General features: G+C 44.5%; 1 protein-coding gene across 1 annotated transcript in view; it reads left to right on the forward strand.

Moving 5' to 3' along the window:
• Positions 1–25388, forward strand: part of LOC124609885 (3'-5' ssDNA/RNA exonuclease TatD) — a 62410-nt gene that overhangs the window by 32417 nt on the left and 4605 nt on the right. The gene's annotated exons all lie outside the window — the stretch shown is intronic.

The raw sequence follows: 25388 nt of genomic DNA on the forward strand, positions 1-25388 counted from the left end.
TGTCATTTCATTCATGTATGTTTGTGCAACAATGCTAATCTCTGTCATTTTATTCTCACTATTCATATGCAAGTAGTATAATAAAGGTAGTAGAAATGTAGCATCTTCTGCCTTGAGTACTGGTTCTCTAGCCCATAGCATAGAGCAGTGGTTCTCGACTGCAGGTTAATTACCCCCTAGGTGAGTGAAGAATAAAAAGCATTTGATTAAGAGACAGACCGAGAGAAGGCCAGAGGAAGTGGAGAGAGAGAGAGAGAGAGAGAGAGAGAGAGAGAGCACTTGGGGGGGGGGGGGGTGATATGGACTAATATAATTGAAATACATACATATGCTGCAATACTGGTACTCAACTAGTATACTAGTATTTAAATAGTGTTCAGCAGATACAGTGTTTAGCTCATGCCACTATGCAACAGCAGCCCCGTCTTACAGAACTAAACGATAAACAGCACTATTTGAAATTTGTGTATAGTTGGCAATGGCTATTGCATACTGAAACTGGCCACTTGGCATGGTTTGTACAGTGGTTTCACCAAATTGTTCTCTCACTTGTCATTATTTTGTCAGTCATTTGTTCGCCAGCTGAACTAACCAAAATAACACAAATTTTTTCGTACTGAATGCATCTCTCATTCTGCAGTGTGTGTGCTGTTTTGAAACTCCCAGTTAGACAGCTCAGTCGTTGAGAGCATTGCTTGCAAAAAGTAAGAGCTACATTCCAATTCCAGTTTGGCACACAGTTTTAATCTGCTGGGAAGTTTTGTTGTTGAGGTCTTCAGACCAAAGTCTGGTTTGATGCAGCTCTCCATGCCACCCTATCCTGCGCAAGCCTCTTCATCTCCGAGTAACTACTGCAACCTACATCCTTCTGAATATGCTTATTGTATTCATCTCTTGGTCTTCCCCTACTCTTTTTAACCCCCACACTTCCCTACAGTACTAAATTGGTGATCTCTTGATGCCTCAGAATGTGTCCTACCAACTGATCCCTTCTTTTAGTCAGATTGTACCACAAGTTTCTGTTCTCCCCAATTCTATTCAGTACCTCCTCATTAGTTACATAATCTACGCATCTAACCTTCAGTGTTCTTCTGTACCACTACATTTCAATAGCTTCTCTTCTCGTCTTGTCTAAAATGTTCGTCATCCATGTTTCACTTCCATATGAGGCTACACCCCATACAAATACTTTCAGAAACGACTTCCTGACACTTAACTCTACACTCGATGTTAACACATTTCTCCTCTTCAGAAATGCTTTTCTTGTCATTGCCAGTCTACATTTTATATCCTCCCTACTTTGACCATCATAAGTTGTTTTGCTTCCCAAATAGCAAAACTCATCTACTACTTTAAGTGTCTCATTTCCTAATGTAATTCCCTAAGCATCATGTGATAATTCGAGTCAGGTTCCAAGAAGTCAATGAAAATGAAAATGACAGCACACTGATCCCAGAAGAAGGAGGCCATCACCTTTCGGCCTGCTGTTCGTGAAAGTCTTGGTTTCTTCTTCTGAGGGGAACCCGGATAACACCACTCCATGGATTGGGTTTTGCTCTCAGGATCGAACAAAAACAACCGTGTTTCAGGGTAATGATGCTGTCAAAACACTGTTTCCACTCTTCAGTAAAGTTCTTAATGAGACCCTCGAACACATTCTTCCTCATCATTTTCATTTCTCTTGTCAATAATATAGGCACCTAGATTTTTCTGTACCCTAGTGACTGTACTACTGATACTACACTACCCAATGACAAACAAGTCATTTCAGCAAGCTGTCGTGTCATCACACATCTGTCATTTTGGATAATTTGATCAATGGTCTCCTCATTTACATCACTCACTGGTGTTGATGGTCTACCGCATCGTGGATAGTCCAGTAAAGAGAAATCACCTACTTTAAACCTCAGCAACCACCGCTGGATAAACAGGGAGCTCCCCTGCGGGTCCGGGGGTTAGAATAGGCCTGAGGTATTCCTGCCTGTCATAAGAGGCGACTAAAAGGAGTCTCACATGTTTCAGCCTTTATGTGGTGGTCCCCTGTAGGGTTTGACCTCCAATTTTCAAAATTTTCCCGAAGAGCGAGCCAATTGTGGAAGGGTGCCTTACATGGTGCATCGCGTCCGTCATGCATTGAGATCTTTAGCCCACTTTCTTGTTGTCGCATTGCAATCCTGCCCATTCTCCATCTCTTGGGCGAGGACACCATCCTGGGTGCATTTTCCACCATTCCTATGCACTGTCACTATCTGTGCTGACGATGACCATGGACTTCTTTGCACCTCATATCAAGCATGGTAGCCAGTCAGTTTTGGTGGGGCCGCCATGTACCCTGCTGGTTCTAGCCCCCTGACAACACAGGGATTGCTCTGCAGATGCCTGCGCCGTCAACTCCCCACGTATGTTGAGTAGATGCCCATCACCCTGGGGTATCGGGATGCCCAGCAATGGCCATCCTGCCAGGTGGTCTTTGCTGTGGCTGGGTGGCACCCGTGGGGAGGGCCCCTGGTAGGAGTTGGTGGCATCAGGGTGGACGACACGCCATAAAGTATAGTTCATCATCTCTTGCTGGTGGTCCACCGCCAGCAGTTTCTAAGCGGGTAAAGGCTAACTTCAGTGCCAAGAAATATGACCTCAAGTCATTCCCTTCCCTGGCCACACCATGGGAGGAATGCCAGGCTAAGGATGGCAGTGAAGCCTATTCACCCAGTACCTTGTATGTACGAGAGTTAATGGGGAATCTTTCATGTCCATGAAGCCTTAGTTTTTTGTGGAACATTTGGAGCACAAGTTTTGGGAGGTGCAGGGCTTGTCCAAAATGCGCTCTGGGTCAGTTTTGATAAAAACAGCATCCTCTGCCCAGTCACAGGCATTACGCACTTGTGGCAAGTTGGGGGATGTTTCTGTTACCATCACACCTCACAAGATCTTAAATATGGTCCAGGGTATTATATTCCACAGGGACCTGCTTTTGCAGTGTGACGACGAGCTGTGCACCAGTCGATAGTGGCAAGGTGTTCATTTCGTCCGGCACGTCCATCGGGGTCCGAGGGATAACCAGGTTGCCACCAGTGCCTTCATCTTGGCCTTCAAGGGTGACACATTACCTGAGAAGGTCAAGGTGAAGGTCTACTGCTGTGTTGTCAAACCATATATCCCTCCCCCCATGCTGTGCTTTAAGTGCTGGAAGTTCGGCCGTATGTCTTCCTGCTGTACTTCCAACCACACCTTTCGAGATTGTGGATGTCCATCGCATCCCAATACTCCATGTGCCCCACCTCTGTGTCAACTGCGGAGAGCATCATTCACCTTGCTCGCCAGACTGCAGGATTTTACAGGAAGAGAGGAAACGCATGGACTATAAGACCCTAGACTGACCGACCTATACTGAGGCTAAGAGGAAATTTAAGTGCGTACATCCTGTGGCTATGACCTCTTCATATGCAACTGTTTTTGTTGCAATAACAGTTGTCTACATCTACATTTATACTCTGCAAGCCACCCAATGGTGTGTGGCGGAGGGCACTTAACATGCCACTGTCTTTACCTCCCTTTCCTGTTCCAGTCGTATGGTTCGCTGGAAGAACGACTGCCGGAAAGCCTCCGTGTGCACTCTAATCTCTCTAATTTTACATTCGTGATCTCCTCGGGAGGTATAAGTAGGGAGAAGCAATATATTCGATACCTCATCCAGAAATGCACCTTCTCGAAACCGGGACAGCAAGCTACGCCGCGATGCAGAGCGCCTCTCTTGCAGAGTCTGCCACTTGAGTTTGCTAAACAGCTCCGTAATGCTATCGCACTTACCAAATAACCTTGTGACGAAACACGCCACTCTTCTTTGGATCTTCTCTATCTCCTCTGTCAACCCGACCTGCTACGGATCCCACACTGATGAGCAATACTCAAGTATAGGTTGAACGAGTGTTTTGTAAGCCACCTCCTGTGTTGATGGACTACATTTTCTAAGGACCCTCCCAATGAGTCTCAACCTTGCACCTGCCTTGCCAACAATTAATTTTATATGATCATTCCACTTCAAATTGTTCCGTACGCATACTCCCAGATATTTTACAGAAGTAACTGCTAACAGTGTTTGTTCCGCTATCATATAATCATACAAAAAGGATCCCTCTTTCTATGTATTCTCAATACATTACATTTGTCTATCTTAAGGGTCAGTGCCTATCCGCTGCAGATCTCTGTGTATTTCGCTGCAATTTTCTAATGCTGCAACTTCTCTGTATACTACGGCACCATCCGCGAAAAGCCGCATGGAACTTCCGACAGTATCTGCTAGGTCTTTTATATATATTGTGAAAAGCAATGGTCCCATAACACTCCCCTGTGGCACGCCAGAGGTTACTTTAACGTCTGTAGACATCTCTCCATTGAGAACAGCATGCTGTGTTATGTTCGCTAAAAACTCTTCAGTCCAGCCACACAGCTGGTCTGATATTCCGTATGCTCTTACTTTGTTTATGAGGCGACAGTGCAGAACTGTATTGAACGCCTTCCGGAAGTCAAGGAAAATGGCATGTACCTGGGAGCCTGTAACTAATATTTTCTGGGTTTCATGAACAAATAAAGTGAATTGGGTCTCACACAATCGCTGTTTCTGGAATCCATGTTGATACCTACAGAGTAGAGTTTGGGTTTCCAGAAATGACATGATACGCGAGCGAAAAACATTCTAAAATTCTACAACAGATCGATGTCAGAGATATATGTCTATAGTTTTGCGCATCTGCTCAACAATCCTTCTTGAAGATTGGGACTACCTGTGCTCTTTTCAAAACATTTGGAACCTTCCGTTACTCTAGAGACTTGCGGTACACGACTGTTAGAAGGGGGGGCAAGTTTTTTCGCGTACTCTGTGTAGAATCGAATTGGTAGCCTGTCAGGTCCAGTGGACTTTCCTCTGTTGAGTGATTTCAGTTGATTTTCTATTCCTTGGACACTTATCTCGATGTAGGCCATTTTTTCGTTTGTGCGAGGATTTAGAGAAAGAACTGCAGTGCGGTCTTCCTCTTGTCACCCCATCAGTTCCTCGAGTTCCTGTCGCCTCTCACAAGGGAACCTCCCCATCGCACCCCCCTCATATTTAGTTATAAATTGGCACAGTGGATAGGCCTTGAAAAACTGAACACAGATCACTTGAGAAAACAGGAAGAAGTTGTATGGAGCTATGAAAAAAATGAGCAAAATATACAAACTGAGTAGTCCATGCGCAAGATAGGCAACATCAAGGATAGTGTGAGGTCAGGAGTGCCGTGGTCCCGTGGTTAGCATGAGCAGCTGCGGAACGAGAGGTCCTTGGTTCAAGTCTTCCCTCGAGTGGAAAGTTTAATTTTTTATTTTCAGACAATTATTTTGCGGAGCTGCACAGGTACACAGAGCAATATTGTTTACGTGATCGTGTGTCAATTATCAAAGTTCAGCACTCACTCATAATCAACTTAGCTCTCCAAAATTCCAGGACACGTTCAGATTTGCTTGGACATATGCAGGATTTGATGGTCTACACACAGAAAAATTTGAAAACGTTAAAAACATGTTTTGACAGAGCACAGGGAAAACTGTGTGACTGAAACTGTTGCATTCATTTGTTGCAGTTTATGTGACAAACTCATGTGTTTTCATCGCTTTTTTGGCAGTGATTATCACATCCACAAGAAAACCTAAATCAGGCAAGGTAGAAGAATCTTTTTACGCATTTGCCAAGCATACAAGTTAGGTGGGTCTACAAGATATTCCTGTCATGTGACGCACATGCCGTCACCAGTGTCATATAGAAGATATCAGAGGTGTTTTTCCTGTGGAGGAATCGGTTGACCTATGACCTTGCGATAAAATGTTTTCGGTTTCCATTGGAGAGGCACGTCCTATCGTCTACTAATCGCACGGTTTTGCGGTGCGGTCGCAAAACACAGACACTAAACGTATTACAGTGAACAGAGACGTCAATGAATGAACGGACAGATCATAACTTTGCGAAAAGAAAGAAAGAAAATTTTTCACTCGAGGGAAGACTTGAACCAAGGACCTCTCGTCCCGCAGCTGCTCACGCTAACCACTGGACCACGGCACTCCTGAGCTCACACTATCCTTGATGTTGTCTATCTTGCACATGGACTACTCAGTTTGTATATTTTGCTTATTTTTTTCATAGTTCCACACAACTTCTCCCTGTTTTCTCGATTGACTGTGTTCAGTTTTTCAAGGTCTATCCACTGTGCCAACTTATAACTAAATCTGAGGGGGGTGCGATGGTGAGGTTCCCTTGTCAGAACAGGGAGACCACACCTGCCCCCTTGATGGTGGGGAGCACTTCCCTCCCTGTTGCTCCCGCACCACACCACCTACTTTGGAAGCAATCCCCCCCCAACCATCGGAGATTTCAGTCCCTACTTCTGACCCAGAGAAGCGTAAGGCTTCTTTGGCTCTTCTCACTAGGAAGGGGTCCCTTGGGTCACTTCCTTCCCAGGTTTCTGTTAGTGGGAAAGATAACACCTGCCAGTGGCTGAAGAGCCCAAAAGCAGGTGGTCGTAGGGCATCCTCAGCCCCGGAGACTGATTCTGTGAAGTCCTCCCAGCCAGGTAAACCCAAGGAACAGCGCAAGAAATCGGGGGAAAAAAATACTCCCAAGAACAAGGAACTTGTGGTGGCACCCACACTACCACTACCTACAAGCTCTGTGTCTGATGATGGGGTGGAGATTCTGGCATCTGCTGAGGACCTGGATCTCGCTGGACCCCAGACACAATGAATATAGACTGCTCAGGCAAAAAGTCGGTGGCAGCAGGCGACCCTGAGGCTTAAACTGCATCATTGAATGCTCCATGCCTTTCCAGTCGCATGATGTCATCCTCCAGTGGAATTGTGGTGTTTTCTTCCACTGCTTGGCTCAGTTACGGCAACTGTTAAGCTTTACACCTGCTTTCGGCATTGCCCTCCAGGAAACCTGGTTCCGGCAGTGCAATGTGGAGTTTGCGTTTACGTCATAAACTCAGTCTGTAGTGAAACTGTGCCCCTTCAAACCCCTCTTGAAGCTGTGGCTGTCAGAATACGGACAATGCAGGAAATAACTGTCTGCAATGTATATCTTCCTCCAGATGGTCCAGTACCCCTGAATGTATTAGCTGCACTAATTGACCAACTCCCAAAACCTTTTGTACTCTTGGGAGATTTTAATGCCCATAACCCCTTGTGGGGTGGCACCGTGCTTACTGGCCGAGGCAGAGATGTCAAAAATTTACTGTCACAACTCAACCTCTGCCTCTTAAATATTTCATTTCAGTGTGGCTCTAGGTAGTTACTCGGCCATTGATTTATCAATTTGCAGCCCAGGACTTCTCCCATCTATCCACTGGAGAGCACATGATGACCTGAGTGGTAGTGACCATCTTCCTGTCACTGCCCCGGCATCAGGCCCATGGACGCCTGCCCATATGGGCTTTAAACAAGGCAGACTGGGAAACTTTCACCTCTGATGCCACCGTTGACTCTCCCCCACATGGTAACATCAATGTGATTGTTGAGCAGGTGACTACCACAATTGTTTCTGCGGCAGAAAATGCAATCCATCACTGTTTAGGGGCCCCTGGCGACAGTCCCTTGGTGGTCGCTAGAAGTCATTGAGGCAATTAAAGAGCGTCGGCGAGCTCTACAGCGACTTAAGTGACATCCTTCCCTAGAGCATCTGATAGCCTTTAAGCGGCTCCGTGCCCGTGTACGCCAGCTTATAAAACGACGGAAACAGTGTTGGGACAGGTAAGTGTCGACCATTGGGTGCCATGTGTCACTCTCCCAAGTCTGGACAAAGATCAGATGTCTTTTTGGGTACCAGACCCCAACAGGTGTCCTTGGCATTACCATCAATGGCGTGCTATGTACCGACGCTAATGCGATTGCCAAGCACTTTGCTGAGCACTATGCTCAATCCTCTATTGGAGAACTACCCCCAGCCTTTCACACCCTCAAATGGCAGATGGAAAGGAAAGTCCTCTCATTCACTACACCCCACAGTGAACCCTATAACACCCCATTTACGGAGTGTGAGCTCCTCATTGCGTTTGCACATTGCGTCAACACAGCTCCTGGGTCAGATCAGATCCACAGTCAGATGATTAAACATCTCTTGTCTGACTACAAGCGCCATCTCCTCGTCATCTTCAACCAGATCCCGTGTGACGGCGTCTTTCCATCACGGTGGTGGGAGAGCACCATCGTTCTGGTGCTCATACCCAGTAAAAAAAAAGCTTGATGTGGATAGCTATCGGCCCATCAGCCTCATCAACGTTGTTTGTAAGCTACTGGAACATATGGTGTGTCGGCGGTTGGGTTGGGTCGTGGAGTCATTTGGCCTATGGGCTCCATCTCAGGGCAGCTTCCACCATGGGCACTCTACCACTGATAATCTTGTGTCCCATGAGTCTGCCATCTGAACAGCCTTTTCCAGACACCAACACCTTTTTGCTGTCTCTTTTTTATGTACACAAAGCGTATGACACCACCTGGCAACATCATATCCTTGCCACATCATACGGGTGGGGTCTCTGAGGGCTGCTCCCAATTTTTATCCACAATTTCCTGTAGCTTGGTACTTTCCTTTCCAAGTTGGTGCCTCCCATACTTCCCCCATATCCAGGAGAATGGGGTCCCACAGGTCTCTGTATTGAGTGTATCACTATTTTTAGTGGCCATTAAAAGTCTAGCAGCAGCTGTAGGACTGTCCATCTCACCCTCTCTGTATGCCGGTAACTTCTATATTTCTTACTGCTCCACCAGTACTGGTGTTGTTGAGCGGCACCCACAGGGAGCCATCCTCAGGGCTCAGTCATGGACTCCCGCCATGGCTTCCAGTTTTCGGTCCCTAAGTCATGTGTCATGCACTTCTGTCAGCATCGTACAGTTCATCCGGAACCAGAACTTTACCTTCATGATGATCCACTCACTGCAGTGGAGACGTATTGATTCTTAGGACTGGTTTTCGGTGACCTATTGACTTGGCTGCCTCACGTTCATTAGCTTAAACAGAAGTGCTGGCAGCACCTGAGTACCCTGTGCTGCTTGAGCAACACCAACTGGGATGCAGATCGCTCTATCTGCTGCAGCTCTACGAAGTCCTTGTTCAATCCCGCCTTGACTGTGGGAGTCTGGTTTATGGTTTGGTGGCGCCCTCAGCATTGCATGTGATCTACCCAGTCCATCACTGTGGTGTTCGCCTAGCAGCGGGAGCTTTTAGAATGAGTCCAGTGACCAGTGTCCTAGTGGAGGCCAAAGTTTCACCATTGCGGATCCAACATGCACAACTGCTCACCAGATACATTGCACACATTTGTAGTTCTCCTGAGCATCTGTATTACCTCCTCCTTTTTCCACCCGTGGCAGTTCATCTCCTGCATCGGTGGCCCAGGCCCAGATCAGGGCTAACGATTGCGGTTCGTGTGTGATCCCTTCTGTCTGAACTGGAGTCCTTTCCTTTACCACCTCCCATTCAGGTCCGTCCACATAAACCTCCATGGAGTACACCTAGGCTGCAGATTTGTCTGGACCTTTTGCATGACCCTGAGGACTCAGTTACTCCTGTTGCTCTCCACTGTCATTTCCTCTCGATTCTTGATGTGTTCAGGGGCTCTGAAATGGTTTTCACTGATGGCTCGATGGCTGATGGTCGTGTTGGCTTCCCCTACGTCCACAGAGGCCATTTTGAACAGCATTCCTTGCCCGGTGACTGCAGTGTACTCACTGCAGAGCTGGTGGCCACCTCCTGTGCGCTTCAGTATATCCGTTCATGTCCCAGGGACTCACTTCTGTGTACTGACTCCTTGAGCAGCCTACAACCTATCGGCCAGTGCTACCCTCACCATCCTTTGGTAGCATCCATCCAGGAGTCCATCTATGCACTGGACCAGTCCCGTCATTCAGTGGCGTTTGTGTGGAACCCAGGACATGTTGGTATCCCAGGCAACGAACTTGCCGACAAGCTGGCCAAACAGGCTATGTGGGAGCTGCTTCTGGAGATGGGCATCTCTGAACCTGACCTGTGTTCTGATTTACGCTATAGGGTTTTTTGGGTTCGGGAGATGGAATGGCATAGCAGTACACACAACAAACTGCATGTCATTAAGGAGACTACGAATGTGTGGAAGGCTTCCATGCAGGTCTCTCACAGGGAATCAGTTGTCCTCTGCTGGCTCCACATTGGCCATGCTTGGGCAACCCACAGTTACCTCCTGCACCGTGCAGACCCGCCTGAGTGTCGGTGCAATGCCCAGTTGACAATGGCCCATATTCTGGTGCACTGTCCCACTTTGACTGCCCACCAATAAAATCTTGGGTTGCTGGACTTGTTGCCGCTAATTTGATGTGGCAACGCCACATCGGCTGATTTAGTTTTACATTTTATTCATGAAGGAGGGTTTTACTACACTCCTGGAAATGGAAAAAAGAACACATTGACACCGGTGTGTCAGACCCACCATACTTGCTCCGGACACTGCGAGAGGGCTGTACAAGCAATGATCACACACACGGCACAGCGGACACACCAGGAACCGCGGTGTTGGCCGTCGAATGGCGCTAGCTGCGCAGCATTTGTGCACTGCCGCCGTCAGTATCAGCCAGTTTGCCGTGGCATACGGAGCTCCATCGCAGTCTTTAACACTGGTAGCATGCCGCAACAGCGTGGACGTGAACCGTATGTGCAGTTGACGGACTTTGAGCGAGGGCGTATAGTGGGCATGCGGGAGGCCGGGTGGACGTACCGCCGAATTGCTTAACACGTGGGGCGTGAGGTCTCCACAGTACATCGATGTTGTCGCCAGTGGTCGGCGGAAGGTGCACGTGCCCGTCGACCTGGGACCGGACCGCAGCGACGCATGGATGCACGCCAAGACCGTAGGATCCTACGCAGTGCCGTAGGGGACCGCACCGCCACTTCCCAGCAAATTAGGGACACTGTTGCTCCTGGGGTATCGGCGAGGACCATTCGCAACCGTCTCCATGAAGCTGGGCTACGGTCCCGCACACCGTTAGGCCGTCTTCCGCTCACGCCCCAACATCATGCAGCCCGCCTTCAGTGGTGTCGCGACAGGCGTGAATGGAGGGACGAATGGAGACGTGTCGTCTTCAGCGATGAGAGTCGCTTCTGCCTTGGTGTCAATGATGGTCGTATGCGTGTTTGGCGCCGTGCAGGTGAGCGCCACAGTCAGGACTGCATATGACCGAGGCACACAGGGCCAACACCCGGCATCATGGTGTGGGGAGCGATCTCCTACACTGGCCGTACACCACTGGTGATCGTCGAGGGGACACTGAATAGTGCACGGTACATCCAAACCGTCATCGAACCCATCGTTCTACCATTCCTAGACCGGCAAGGGAACTTGCTGTTCCAACAGGGCAATGCACGTACGCATGTATCCCGTGCCACCCAACGTGCTCTAGAAGGTGTAAGTCAACTACCCTGGCCAGCAAGATCTCCGGATCTGTCCCCCATTGAGCATGTTTGGGACTGGATGAAGCGTCGTCTCACGCGGTCTGCACGTCCAGCACGAACGCTGGTCCAACTGAGGCGCCAGGTGGAAATGGCATGGCAAGCCGTTCCACAGGACTACATCCAGCATCTCTACGATCGTCTCCATGGGAGAATAGCAGCCTGCATTGCTGCGAAAGGTGGATATACACTGTACTAGTGCCAACATTGTGCATGCTCTGTTGCCTGTGTCTATGTGCCTGTGGTTCTGTCAGTGTGATCATGTGATGTATCTGACCCCAGGAATGTGTCAATAAAGTTTCCCCTTCCTGGGACAATGAATTCACGGTGTTCTTATTTCAATTTCCAGGAGTGTATTTGATCTACGGTTTAGCGCATGTCCTTGGTTTTCTTGTCCCCTTTTGTCCATTTACATGTTTGTTACCCTTCATCGTTCTTGTGATTTTTCCTTTCATTCCGTTTTGAGTTGTCAGTTTCGTTTGTTTTATTCTCACTCATGTGGCATTGTTTTATTCAGAACAAAGGACTGATGACCTTATAGTTTGATCCTTTACCCCTCTTTTAATCCAACCATAAACAGGGAGCAACTTCCTGTGAATTGATGTGGCAGAGTCATTGCCGGCCTTGAAGTGGAACTCCATCACCGACTGTTGTCGCAACCTGACATGTACTTCACGGTCCGTTATAGCTAACCTGTAAATAAAAGAAAATACTTTTATACACCAACTTATAGCTAAATGTTCCAAGTATGTTCACAAAATATTGCATTCTCCTGCAAAAAATAAAAAAATTGGAGACAGCTGTGCAAAACTTTTTTAACACCCTTTGTGCAGTGAATATTTTAAGAGACAAGATAAAGTTGCCAGATTTCCTAACAAATGGGAATTTTATGAATGCAAAAGTAAAGTGGAGGGTATCTCAATTTTGCTAGAACTTATAATGCTCATCAATGGAAGTGGGGAAGTGGCTCATTTTTAGACTACTGTTGTCCTTAGTTGGAAAATTGATGAATAAATATCTGAGTTCTAGGACTGCTTACTGTAAATGGCGAAATGTTCTGAGATACTGGAATTCCAGTCAAAGTGAAGACAATCTACCGAAAATATATTTGATGTAATGGAACTTTCAATGTTGTGGAGAACGGTTTCTGGCAAGAATTCATTATTATCAGAAAAAAGTTTGAGAATACTGTTTCCATTCACCACAGCTTGTAGGAGTGAAAGGGGACCTCTGATTGAAGTGCATTGACCAAGACTAAACTTAACATAAAGTGTCAGAAATAAGTGATACCAACTTCTTCATTAACTCAACATTTTTTTATTTAATAAAGGACATATGGGTTTGTTAGTTTGTGCAGTAGTTATGTTTTATAATTTTAAAAATAGCAGGTTTAATTTGTTCTCCCCCTCAATGTGCTTCATAATAACAACATTGCCTATAGTCAGACGATTCCCATTATGTTTCCTGAGCTTCTTTATTACAATCTATCACACTTTCCATAAACGCCTCGTGTCAGGGTTACTCGACAAAGACTTCAAACACAAGAGTAAATAACTTACATTATCTGGTTGTTGGCCTTCAGTGGTCTCGTATCACATCAGTGGTTTAGTTCACACTACTGTTAAGTGGTTGGATTGATGTTCGCTAAATAACTTACACTAAACTTCAGCATGTAGCTTTCAATCTCAATCACATTTCTGGTAACACACCTTTATTTTTGTGATAATCAGCTTTCTAACACTTGTGAGTTTCAATAATTACAGCAAATACATAAGCTACACTCATCAACAAACCATATCACATGTCATAGGTAGCAGATTAGAACACGGTTATACCGATATGGTGCATGTAAATTCTTCTTCCACACACTAGTTGCATAATGTTCATTTAACACGTGATATCGCCAGGCTAATTATGTTACTGTCAATGGTTTGAATAGTAATGTAAAATTTCACTATGGGACTCCACTTAGCTAACAAATCCATTGCAAATTTTGATTTGTTGCAATTGTGAGTTATTAATATAATGTCACAAAGCTGTTGATAGAATGAATTTGAACTACAGGCTGACTGAAGCACTGTCCTGTGCAACTAATTATAGAAGTATGTAGGAATAATAATTAAAATTTGTCATTATATTCAGGCTTACAGTAGGAAAAAGAACAAAATTAGGTGACATGAAATTATAAGATTGATTATGGGTTGGATATCTGGAAAATTGACAAAATTGTAGAACTATGTGTTATGTATACTTCTTCTCGGGTTCACGAATACTGCCAAAAATGGCTAAATGTGTTTGATCTAATAAACATCAAACTAAGAAGTTTTCCCAGTGAAAGTGGGCATTTTTGAAATCTGAAAAATCATGGCTATAGAAATATGGGACTGAATTGTGCAAATAATCTTTGATTAAGAGTGGAACGTTGTAGAATACAATAATTTTATTTATGAATAAAATTTTAAATAGTAAATTTTTGGAAAAAGTAAGATATTGACTAAGAGGAGGAGGATGAGAGCTCTAAACTGAGGAAATATAACTTCAGTCACACCTCACTGCAAATCTCCATGTGTTTGTAAAGCATCTTAAATTATGAAAATTTCTTTATGCAAATTATTTCCATGCAATTTAATACACTATCATTATTAGTGACAGAAACTATATCTTGAACAATTAGTTTTGGTGAAACAAGGCCTGAAAATGAAATTACCTATTTTGGGTAATTACCTTATATGTTCTTTGTAAAACATGAAAAATTAAAGAAAAAACACGTTACTGTCAGGGTTGGTACTGAAACAAGTTGATGTTCCATCTTGCTTGTTTACAAGTTGTGTTCTAGAATTGGTCACCCTAGTATTTTGTAAGTAGCTTTTTTACAGTTGCACCAAACCATCTCAGAACTCTCCCAAAAAATCTTGATCTTCAATTCACTTTCCACTTCTCTTCTCATTTGGCGGATTCATTCCATTTCGTGTTGAATCGCAATATTATGAGTAAGTATTTAAATTACAAAAAAAGAAAATAGATTGCTGTTTGTCATATAGAGACGAAGTCGAGTTGCAGATAGGCAGAGGCCCAACAACAACAGCAAAAAGCTATTCATTTGAGCTTTTGACCAAAAGACCTTCTGGAGAAGAAAACCCACACACATTCACACGAGTGCAACTCACACACATGACCTCAACTGTCACACATGGCCACCATCTCTGGCTGCTGAGACTGGACTAGTCAGCAACCAGAAACAGTGTGTGTGTGTGTGTGTGTGTGTGTGTGTGTGTGTGTGTGTGTGTTTTCTGCTTCAGGAGGGGGCCCTTTGGCTAAAAGCTCAGATGTAGAGCTGTCTTTTTGTTTTGCTTGTCTGCAACCCAGTGTCTCTTCTATGTATTGAGTAGTGATCTATCCTTTTCACAATGTTGTTATTTCATCCTGGATTTTCCATTGTTTTATGTAAATTACAAGCTGTGCAAGTTACCAATAACTTCATAATTAGATGTGTTTGCAACCACTTTTGTGTACCACTGACAAGGGAATGGTCCAATAAGACTATGTGGAATCTGATCTTGAAAGTTTTTACACAGGAAGAATACAACGAAAGAAATGCACTGTTAGAATTTTAGCTGCTAAGAGGCAATGAAAGTATTAAAAAACGTAGCTGAAAATTGCCAAATTTGTAGTGTGCCGGCATCTGTAGAAATGTAGATCCCTACTGGTGCTGCAGCAACTGTGCATGTGCAACTAGATGCGCACTCACGCATGCGCGCACGCGCGCACCCGCGTACACACACACACACACACACACACACACACGCGCGCATGTATTGTATGTCTTGCACGACGACGTAGCCTTCTGTAGCGCATGCTGGTGCCGTTCAATGCAGTTGCCTGTGCGACAGCAGCAGCGCGTATGAGCCGCTGGCGTGGCTACTGTCAGCCATCCATTGCCATGCGTAAATGTGTCGTTAATGTCGATGCTGAAGTTCAGTTTACATCCAGAGAACACTGCGGGTCCATCTTGAAGCGAGTGTGCAGCAACAGATTTTATTGTATTCTTCTTTTTGTCTGCCGCTGAAGTTGTCATTTCCACATCTTCAATGGTCTTGTATATTGTATGTCTTGCTCGACGACGTAGTCTTCTGTAACGCATGCTGGCGGCGTTCAATGCAGTCCACTTTTGTGTACCACTGACAAGGGAATGGTCCAATAAGACTATGTGGAAACTGATCTTCAAAGTTTTTACACAGGAAGAATACAATGAAAGAAATGCACTGTTAGAATTTTAGCTGCTAAGAGGCAATGAAAGTATTAAAAAAAGTAGCTGAAAATTGCCAAATTTGTAGTGTGCCGGGCATCTGTAGAAATGTAGATCCCTACTGGTGCTGCAGCAACTGTGCAGTTACGTGTAACTGTGCGGCCGAGCATACAATATATAAGACCATTGAAGATGTGGAAATGACAACTTCAGCGGCAGACAAAAAGAAGAATACAATAAAATCTGTTGCTGCACACTCGCTTCTAGATGGACCCGCAGTGTTCTGTGGATGTAAACTGAACTGCAACATCGACATTAACGACACATTTACGCATGGCAATGGATGGCTGACAGTAGCCATTGTACAAGGTGGGACAGGTGTTCACGTTTCAGGACTGAAAAGTTTCGTCGACAGAGACATCATCGCCTACAAGATGCGAGCGTTCCCGCGCCAGCGGCTTATACGCGCTGCTGCTGTCGCACAGGCAACTGCATTGAACGCCGCCAGCATGCGCTACAGAAGACTACGTCGTCGTGCATGACATACAATATATAAGACCATTGAAGATGTGGAAATGACAACTTCAGCGGCAGACAAAAAGAAGAATACAATAAAATCTGTTGCTGCACACTCGCTTCTAGATGGACCCGCAGTGTTCTGTGGATGTAAACTGAACTGCAGCATCAACATTAACGACACATTTACGCATGGCAATGGATGGCTGACAGTAGCCATTGTACAAGGTGGGACAGGTGTTCCAAACGTTTCAGGACTGGAAAGTTTCGTCGACAGAGACATCATCGCCTACAAGACGTATCATGTTACGGAAAATGCAAATAAAGACTTTGGCAAATCCACATATATGTCACCCTCACCATTCTTCCTGTATACACGTAATAGACGTAAGATATCTGTAATTGAAACTGTATTTATATGGTGTAAGGGAAAAGGTGTAGATGCTGAAGTTGTCATTTCCACACCTTCAATGGTCTTATACATTGTATGTCTTGCACAACGACGTAGTCTTCTGTAGCGCATGCTGGCGGCGTTCAATGCAGTTGCCTGTGCGACAGCAGCAGCGCGTATGAGCCGCTGGCGCGGGAACGCTCTCTTATGTAAGCGCGCGATAAGCGCTCAGTAGCGGCCGCTGTAGCAACTCGTCCCAACGCGTTATCAGCCCCGTGTTAAATAGCCTGCACAACTCGGCGGCTCGGCCCTAGTAATTTTAAGGGCCGAGCCTACTGCTGGTGCGGTGACGCAATCGCGCGGTTGCGCAACCAGCGGCCGCGCGCCGCCAGCGATGATGCTACTTGCTGCGGCATACTCTATGCGCTGCAGGGGGGGGGGGGCTGCGCCCCCCCCCCCCTGACCCCCCCTGCCAAAAAAAACCTCCCAACCTAACCTCGTATTCAGGGCTACGCTACAGATCAATTTATTTATGAAAATACAATGTACAATCACCAACAAATTTAACATATTCACACACACCTTTTCCCTTACACCATATAAATACTGTTTCATTTACAGATATCTTACGTCTATTACGTGTATACAGGAAGAATGGTGAGGGTGACATATATGTGGATTTGCCAAAGTCTTTATTTGCATTTTCGGTAACATGATACGTCTTGTAGGCGATGATGTCTCTGTCGACGAAACTTTCCAGTCCTGAAACGTTTGGAACACCTGTCCCACCTCTGCACATTGTTGGCAGGGGGGGTCGGGGGGGGGCGCAGCCCCCCCCCTGCAGCGCATAGAGTATGCTGCAGCAAGTAGCATCATCGCTGGTTGCGCAACCGCGCGATTGCGTCACCGCGCCAGCAGTAGGCTCGGCCCTTAAAGTTACTAGGGCCGAGCCGCCGAGTTGTGCAGGCTATTTAACACGGGGCTGATAACACGTTGGGACGAGTTGCTACAGCGGCCGCTACTGAGCGCTTATCGCGCGCTTACATAAGCGAGCGTTCCCGCGCCAGCGGCTCATACGCGCTGCTGCTGTCGCACAGGCAACTGCATTGAACGCCGCCAGCATGCGCTACAGAAGACTACGTCGTCGTGCAAGACATACAATATATAAGACCATTGAAGATGTGGAAATGACAACTTCAGCGGCAGACAAAAAGAAGAATACAATAAAATCTGTTGCTGCACACTCGCTTCTAGATGGACCCGCAGTGTTCTGTGGATGTAAACTGAACTGCAGCATCGACATTAACGACACATTTACGCATGGCAATGGATGGCTGACAGTAGCTATTGTACGAGGTGGGACAGGTGTTCCAAACGTTTCAGGACTGGAAAGTTTCGTCGACAGAGACATCATCGCCTACAAGACGTATCATGGCGCCACCTCAACTTGCGTATCATATCAGTGACACTCTCACCCCTATTGCACGATAACGCAAAACGAGCTGCCCTTCTTTGCACTTTTTTTATGTCCTCTGTCAATCCTGCCTGGTAAGGATCCCATGCAGCAATATTCCAGCAAAGGACAGACAAGTGTAATGTAGGCTGTCTCTCTAGTGGTTTGTCGCATCTTCTAAGTGTTCTACCAACAAAGCACAGCCTGTTTCGCCTTCCCCACAATATTATCTATGTAGTCTTTCCAATTTAAGTTGCTCGTAATTGTAATTCCTAGGTACTTAGTTAAATTGACAGCCCTTTGATTTGTGCGATTTATCGTGAACCCAAAAATTTATTGGATTTCTTTTAGCACCCATGTGGATGACCTCGCACTTATTTGTTTAATACCAATTGCAACTTTTCACACCATACAGAAATTCTCTCTAGATCATTTTGTAATTGGAATTGATCGTCTGATGATTTTACTAGACTGTAAATTACAGTGTCATCTGCAAACAATCTAAGGGGTCTGCTCAAATTATCACCTAGATCATTTATGTAAATCAGGAACAGCAGAGGGCCTACGACACTACCTTGCGGAACGCCAGATATCACTGCTGTTCAACTAAATGATTTACTGTCTGTCACTACGAACTGTGACCTCTCTGGGAAGAAATCACGAATCCAGTCACACAACTGAGACGATACTCCATATGCATGCAATTTGATTAATAATATGAATATAATAGAGGGAAACATTCCACGTGGGAAAAATATATATAAAAAACAAAGATGCTGTAACTTTCCAAATAGTCGCTTGTGAGGCACAGTATCAAAAGCCTTCTGGAAATCTAGGAATATGGAATTGATCTAAGATCCCTTGCCGACAGCCCTCATTACTTCATGGGAATAAAGAGCTAGCTGTTTTGCACAAGAACGATATTGTCTGAATCTGTGTTGGTTATGTATCAATAAGTTATTTTCTTCAAGGTGATTCATTATGTTAGAGTACAGTATATGTTCCAGAATCCTACTGGAAATTGAGGTCAGTGATATAAGTCTGTAATTAAATGGATTACTCCTATTTCCTTTCTTGAATATTGGTGTGACCTGTGCTACTTTCCAGTCTTTAGGAACAGACATTTTGTCAAGTGAGCGGTTGTATATGATTGCTAAGAAAGGCGCTATTGTCTCTGCATACTCTGAAAGGAACCTGATTGGTATACCATCTGGACCGGAAGACTTGCCTTTCTTAAGTGATTTGAGTTGTTTCACAACACCTAAGGTACCTACTTTTACGTCTCTCATGCTAATCGTTGTTCTGGTTATGAATTGTATTGACAATACAGATAAAGTTGAATTAATATTTATTGTGCTTTCGTAAGGCGTGCCTGCTAATAGTACCTTTTTCTTCCAGTTTCACAGTAATGTGGAATCCTATTAATGTTCTCAACTTGGCAATGATGAAATATGAAGAACGTGGTTTCCAGCCGAAATCATCTACTTCTCCTGAGGACGTGCATATGTGTCATTTGTTAGCTGATTTCCTTGGCATTCATTCGAATGATATTGACATTTTGTTTGAAATTGTGGATACATTAGAAGAAATAGGAAGTAACTGTGATGACTCCATGAACTGTGGTTCAGACAGTGTCAGTTGTGCCAGTAACAGTTCTGAAGAAGAATACCTTCCAAGACAAAAACCGCACACACACATATTGCAACAGCTTTCAGCAACAAAGAAAAGGCCGGAAATATTGGTTAGACAAAGGAGGAAAAAAAGCTATTGAAGTTACGCAGTGTGCAAAGGCATTTTAGTTTCCTAAAATTGGAGTGTGAACTGTACAAATGGAAGAATGAATTACACGAAGAAAGTAATATGCGCCAAACGGAAACCTGAAACCATCTGAATGAAAGATTTAGAACTGCTCATGATAGGCTATGCACTGTTACTGATGGAGATCTGCGAGACTGGGCTCTCTGAATTGCATCTGCCATGAACATTGCTAATTTCCAGGCTTCATCGACCTGGTTAGACAAGTTCAAGAAATCATACAGAATAGGTATTTGCAAAATTACCAAGTTTATGTTATGTAAATGTGTTGAGCATCTGCCAGTGATAGACAGTGCATTAGAGAAATTCATAGCCGACATAAAGATGAAACTTGCTGTTGTCCCCACAACTGCTGTTTATAACACTAATCAGTCAGGTTTTGTGAAAGAACTGAGTGCACACCGCACTTAATCATTTCAGGGTGAAAAAAAAAAAAAGACTGAGTCAGTTGCCCAATCAGTGAATGCAATGACACATTCGTATACGATAATGCCAGTGATAAGTACGAGTGGTTTATTCTTTCTGCAGCTATATATCTGTCTTCAAGAACTGTAAGGCAAATTAGGGTAAAAAATTAAAAAATGGATTGTTTATTCACAAAAATCTTGTAATTGACATATCAAAATCTGGAAAAACGGGAAAAAAATAATTTTCAACATTTCATTCAAAACGTATTCCTACCTGCTGCAGAAACTAATTCATTGCCTTTACTGAATTCATGGTCTGGACATAACACCACCTCTGTTTTTGTGGAGGGTGACAAAAAATCTGTAGATGTAATGTGGATTCCATCTGGAACTACTAGTGTGATTCAGCCTCTTGATAAAGTATTTTTTTCGCCAGTGGAAAGCATTTTTCAGGAAATTATCGGACAACATAATTTCCAATACCGCTCTCTCATTTCAAGCTTATCAGTGGAACATTATTCTGAAGCTTCAGTCATTTGTGCATTACCAGTTTTCTTCACCACGCTTTGTGAATTTGATCAAGTATGTTGGTATGCAGCACAGTATGCAGAACAACGGCCGGGACCATTTCTGACTCCATCCCAGTTCTGTGTAAACAAAACTAGTGGTTACTTTGAAGTGCCTGACTGCAACAACTTTTCTTTTGTAAGGTGTACCTGGTGCAAGAAAAATGTTTGTTTTTGTCATTCAGTAGACACTTCATTTTTGTGACAATTACAGGGAATAAACAAAGAAGTTTCCCTGGTAGTCAAATGTACAACATTCAAAAAGAATGGCCTATAGGAATTGTTATAAAATGTAGTACTGCAAGACCCATCTCATTTCAACAGTGGAACAAAACAACATTCAATATGTGGGCACGAATGCTGTTATTCAGAACATGTACGTAGGGAAACTGACTATGGCTAACTGAAAATCACTTAGGAATATTCTCAGAAATAGGTTACAGAGTGAATCGTTGCCTTACTCTATCCATTATTTGCATTCCACTCATGACATTGTCATAGTTACTTTATTTTTATCTAATAGTTATTAAAATAAAATGTATGATTCCACTGAAGATAGACATATAACATGCCGAGACATACATATTTGATTTTCACTTGTGGCATCATGACTTTGTTTCATGCTTTTGGACTGAAAGATCTGAGGTGGTGATGTTGGTCGTCACTTCTTGATGCTAATGAAATGTAACAAAAGTGCCTTACATCATTATCAGTGAAAGTGAAATGTAACAGTGTAAATTCAGGAATGTTTATTGTTTATTGCAACTGCATAAAATACATTTATGGAGAGATCTTGCCAAAAATGTAAATATTTCTTTAAAAAGTCTTTGTAGCAATAGTTAGGTAGGGAGAGATCTGAACTTTTGCAAGAGCAAAGGAAAAGAATTGTGAAAAGGAATAATTTATTTAAGGGCTCAGGATTAGTATTTGCTACAAATATTTATTTCTAAGTTTTGAATAAAAGACCATAACTGAGATTCTATTCATGCAATCAGTTTGAAAATTGTATTGTAGCTTCCTAAGAGCTTTGTTAGATCACTGAACTAAAACCATTAATTTACATTTAAATGTTCATTATTTACAAATTTCAAACAATGGCTAACCTAGGATGGAAAGTAACAATATTATGAAAAGGAATGTTCCTACTCACCATTTAGTGGAGACTATTCCAAATATAGCTTTTGGCCCATAAGGCCTTCATGAAAAATATATGACACACACACACACACACACACACACACACACACACACACACACACACACACACAGTCCGCCGCTCGTGGTCTCGCGGTAGCGTTCTCGCTTCCCGAGCCCGGGGTCCCGGGTTCGATTCCCGGCGGGGTCAGGGATTTTCACCTGCCTCGAGATGACTGGGTGTTTGTGTTGTCCTCATCATTTCATCATCATCCAGGAAAGTGGCGAAATTGGACTGAGCAAAGATTGGATAATTGTACGGGCGCTGATAACCACGCAGTTGAGCGCCCCACAAACCAAACATCATCATCATCACACACACACACACAACTGCAGTCTAAGGCAACTGTAACCACACTGCAAGCAGCAGCACCAGTGCATGATGGGAGTGGTGACTGGGTAGGGTAAGGAGGAGGCTGGGAGGATCCTCCCACCACCACCACCACCACCACCACCTACTCTAGTCTGATCGCAAACATCACCTATCCCATCAAAGGCAGGGCTACCTATGAAACTAGTCACATGATCTACAAGCTAAGCTGCAACCACTGTGTTGCATTCTATGTGGGCATGACAACCAACAAGCTGTCTGTCCGCGTGAGTGGCCACCGACAAGCTGTGGCCAGGAAACAAGTGGACCACCTGGTTGCTGAACCCTGCTGCCAAACACGTCATTTCAATGATTGCTTCACAGCCTGTGCCATATGGCTCCTCCCCATCAACACCAGCTTTTCTGAATTGTGCAAGTGGGGAAATTTCCCTATAATATAGTATATCCTACATACCCATAACCCTTCTGGCCTCAACCTTCGTTAGTCATTGCCCTCACCCATCCAGCCAACCTGTTCCCATTCCAGCACTTTCCATCCCTCATTCCCACATCACATCCAGTTCTTTTACTTCTCTCTTTTTCCGCTACCCCCTCTCTCCACCTATTCTCTGTCTTTTGTCTAATCTCCTGACTGCACACAGCTGCCGTACCCTCTCCACCTCGCCCCTGTGTGCTCCCTAGCAGCACTTCAGTGTCCGCCACCCCTACCCTACTATCCCACCTCCTTACCCCCACCCAGTCATCACTCCCATCATGCACTGGTGCTGCTGCTCACAGTGTGGCTACAGTTGCCTTAGACTGCAGAGTTGTGTGTGTGTGTGTGTGTGTGTGTGTGTGTGAGAGAGAGAGAGAGAGAGAGAGAGAGAGAGAGACAAAGGCCTTAGGGCTGAAAGCTTTATTTGCAACAGTCTTTTTTTTTTTTTGGTGTGTGTGTATCTGTGACTCAGCATCTCTGCTATTGGTGAGTAGTAACTTTCCTTTCCATAATACTGTCGCAGTCAAAGTTTTCTCTCTAACGAAAATCCTATAAAAGATAATTCAATAAAGGATTTTGTATTTCTTTAGTTCCAGTAAGATGACAACATGTTTCAAACAGCTCCTGAAAATTTCATAGCATTAGCTCCTATACTTTCTAAGGAAAGCCTTCTAGTAATACAAAAAAGTGTAAAACTGAGACAATGCAGTCGAAAGATTTAGTTCATATATTTCAATGTGTAATAGGCTTACCTGATTTTAAAAGTCACCATATTGGATTCTCCTCATTCTCCAGGTCTCTCTTCTCTCCCCTTCTAAAATGTCTAGCCTGTATTTATAAATCAGACATTGCTCTCTCGGCATCATTTATGTACTCTGACCTATGGTGTAAAGTGCTTTTGCAGTGCAAACACCTAGATTTTCACCAACACTCTTCAGAACTTCAATTCTGCCATTATTCTCCCTCAGTGAAATATAAAATTGCATCATAGACTCCTATTTATAGTATGTTATGTCAATAGAATATCCTTACATTTCATTCAAATTCAGGTATTTGGGGCTTCATTTGCATTCTCTTGTTTTCCCATGAATAGACTTCCTCAGCATGGTAGGGTGCAAATGCAGGCCACACAGTTCCCGGTGGTGCGTAGATATTCGCAAGCGTTATTTCTCCAATTGTGACAATGACTTCATGGATATTATTCATGGTAATGGTAGAGACAGCGGGAAGCCTTTTCTGTATCATTCTGGGTATGATTCTGGTGCAGAACGTCAAACTGTTCAGCACGTCAGTCATTACTTGGTGCTCAGTGTGATCATTTCTTGGTGACCCGAAGGAGTTCCAGATGACAGCAAATACATCAGTTAAACATATTCCACCGTTGCATATGTCTGTGACCTTCTGTCCCACATAATAAATTTAATTAACTTGTGAATGTTTCTTAGTGTTAAATATGTGTGTGTGGGGGGTGGGGGGGGGGGGGGGATGCACTTGTGTGCATCTATATATATTGTCAGAGAAAAAAAAAAGTTTTCTTGTGTGCTGTGATACTTTCCAGGTATCAAATTAAAAAATAACTCTCTCAGGAAATCAGGGTTTGCAATAAACCTGACTATGGGCCTAATTACATTCATAACAGCTTTTGGTAGCAAGTGTTTGTGGTGTAACATTGTGGGTTTGTCTGGTGAAGGTTAGTAAGTTGGGATGAGTCACAATTCATATGACAGCAGAATCCCTTCATTACTTTCCAGCAGTCTGTATTAGTAGCTCATGCCCGTGCCTGGTGGACACTTGAGTGTGGCTCAAACCTCCATGCCTCGACAGGTAAGCGTTGTTGTAGAGATGTCGGCAGCTATGCACAGCTCTCCATGATGGTGGATGGTTCTTGCAACCCTGTTCGGGTGGCTGAGCTGTGTCAGGAGCTGATGTGACAGATTAGTATGGCCGGCCGAGCACAGTATGTGCTGGTGTCTGCCCCCGACCGTGTTGAGTGGTGGCAGCATAGATGTCTGGGGTGTGAGCCCTTGTGTGGCATGTGGTGCTGGCAGTTGCCCAGTGGCTCATAAGCCAGGAGGGCCTCAGTTCGACCCTTGACCTATTAATGCTGCAGGTGGACCCCCAGGTAGGCGGTCCTGTCAGAATGATGGAAGCCAATACTATAGTGGACACTAACACGTTAACTCACTTATTCAGCTTACCTGGCCAGTTGGCTAATATTTATACATACAAAAGTGGGTTTGTTGTAATGTGGCTGCTGCCGATGTCATGCACACCACATACCAAGGAGTCCCTGGCTTAAGTGACACGTTGGTCACAGACCGACAGTGAGGTGGCGTCTAGGTGAGTGCCAAGGCACAGTACCATTCCAGAATATTACAGCAAGTCACTGTAATTTCTTGCATTATAGTTACACCAATTGTCTTTCAGACACAGATTATGTGTTTGTGTTAGGTGGATATTTTGTGAAAAGAAATTGCCCACACAGCTTGCCCAT

This window comes from Schistocerca americana, chromosome 1, assembly GCF_021461395.2.
Source record: "Schistocerca americana isolate TAMUIC-IGC-003095 chromosome 1, iqSchAmer2.1, whole genome shotgun sequence".
Classification (NCBI taxonomy): domain Eukaryota; kingdom Metazoa; phylum Arthropoda; class Insecta; order Orthoptera; family Acrididae; genus Schistocerca; species Schistocerca americana.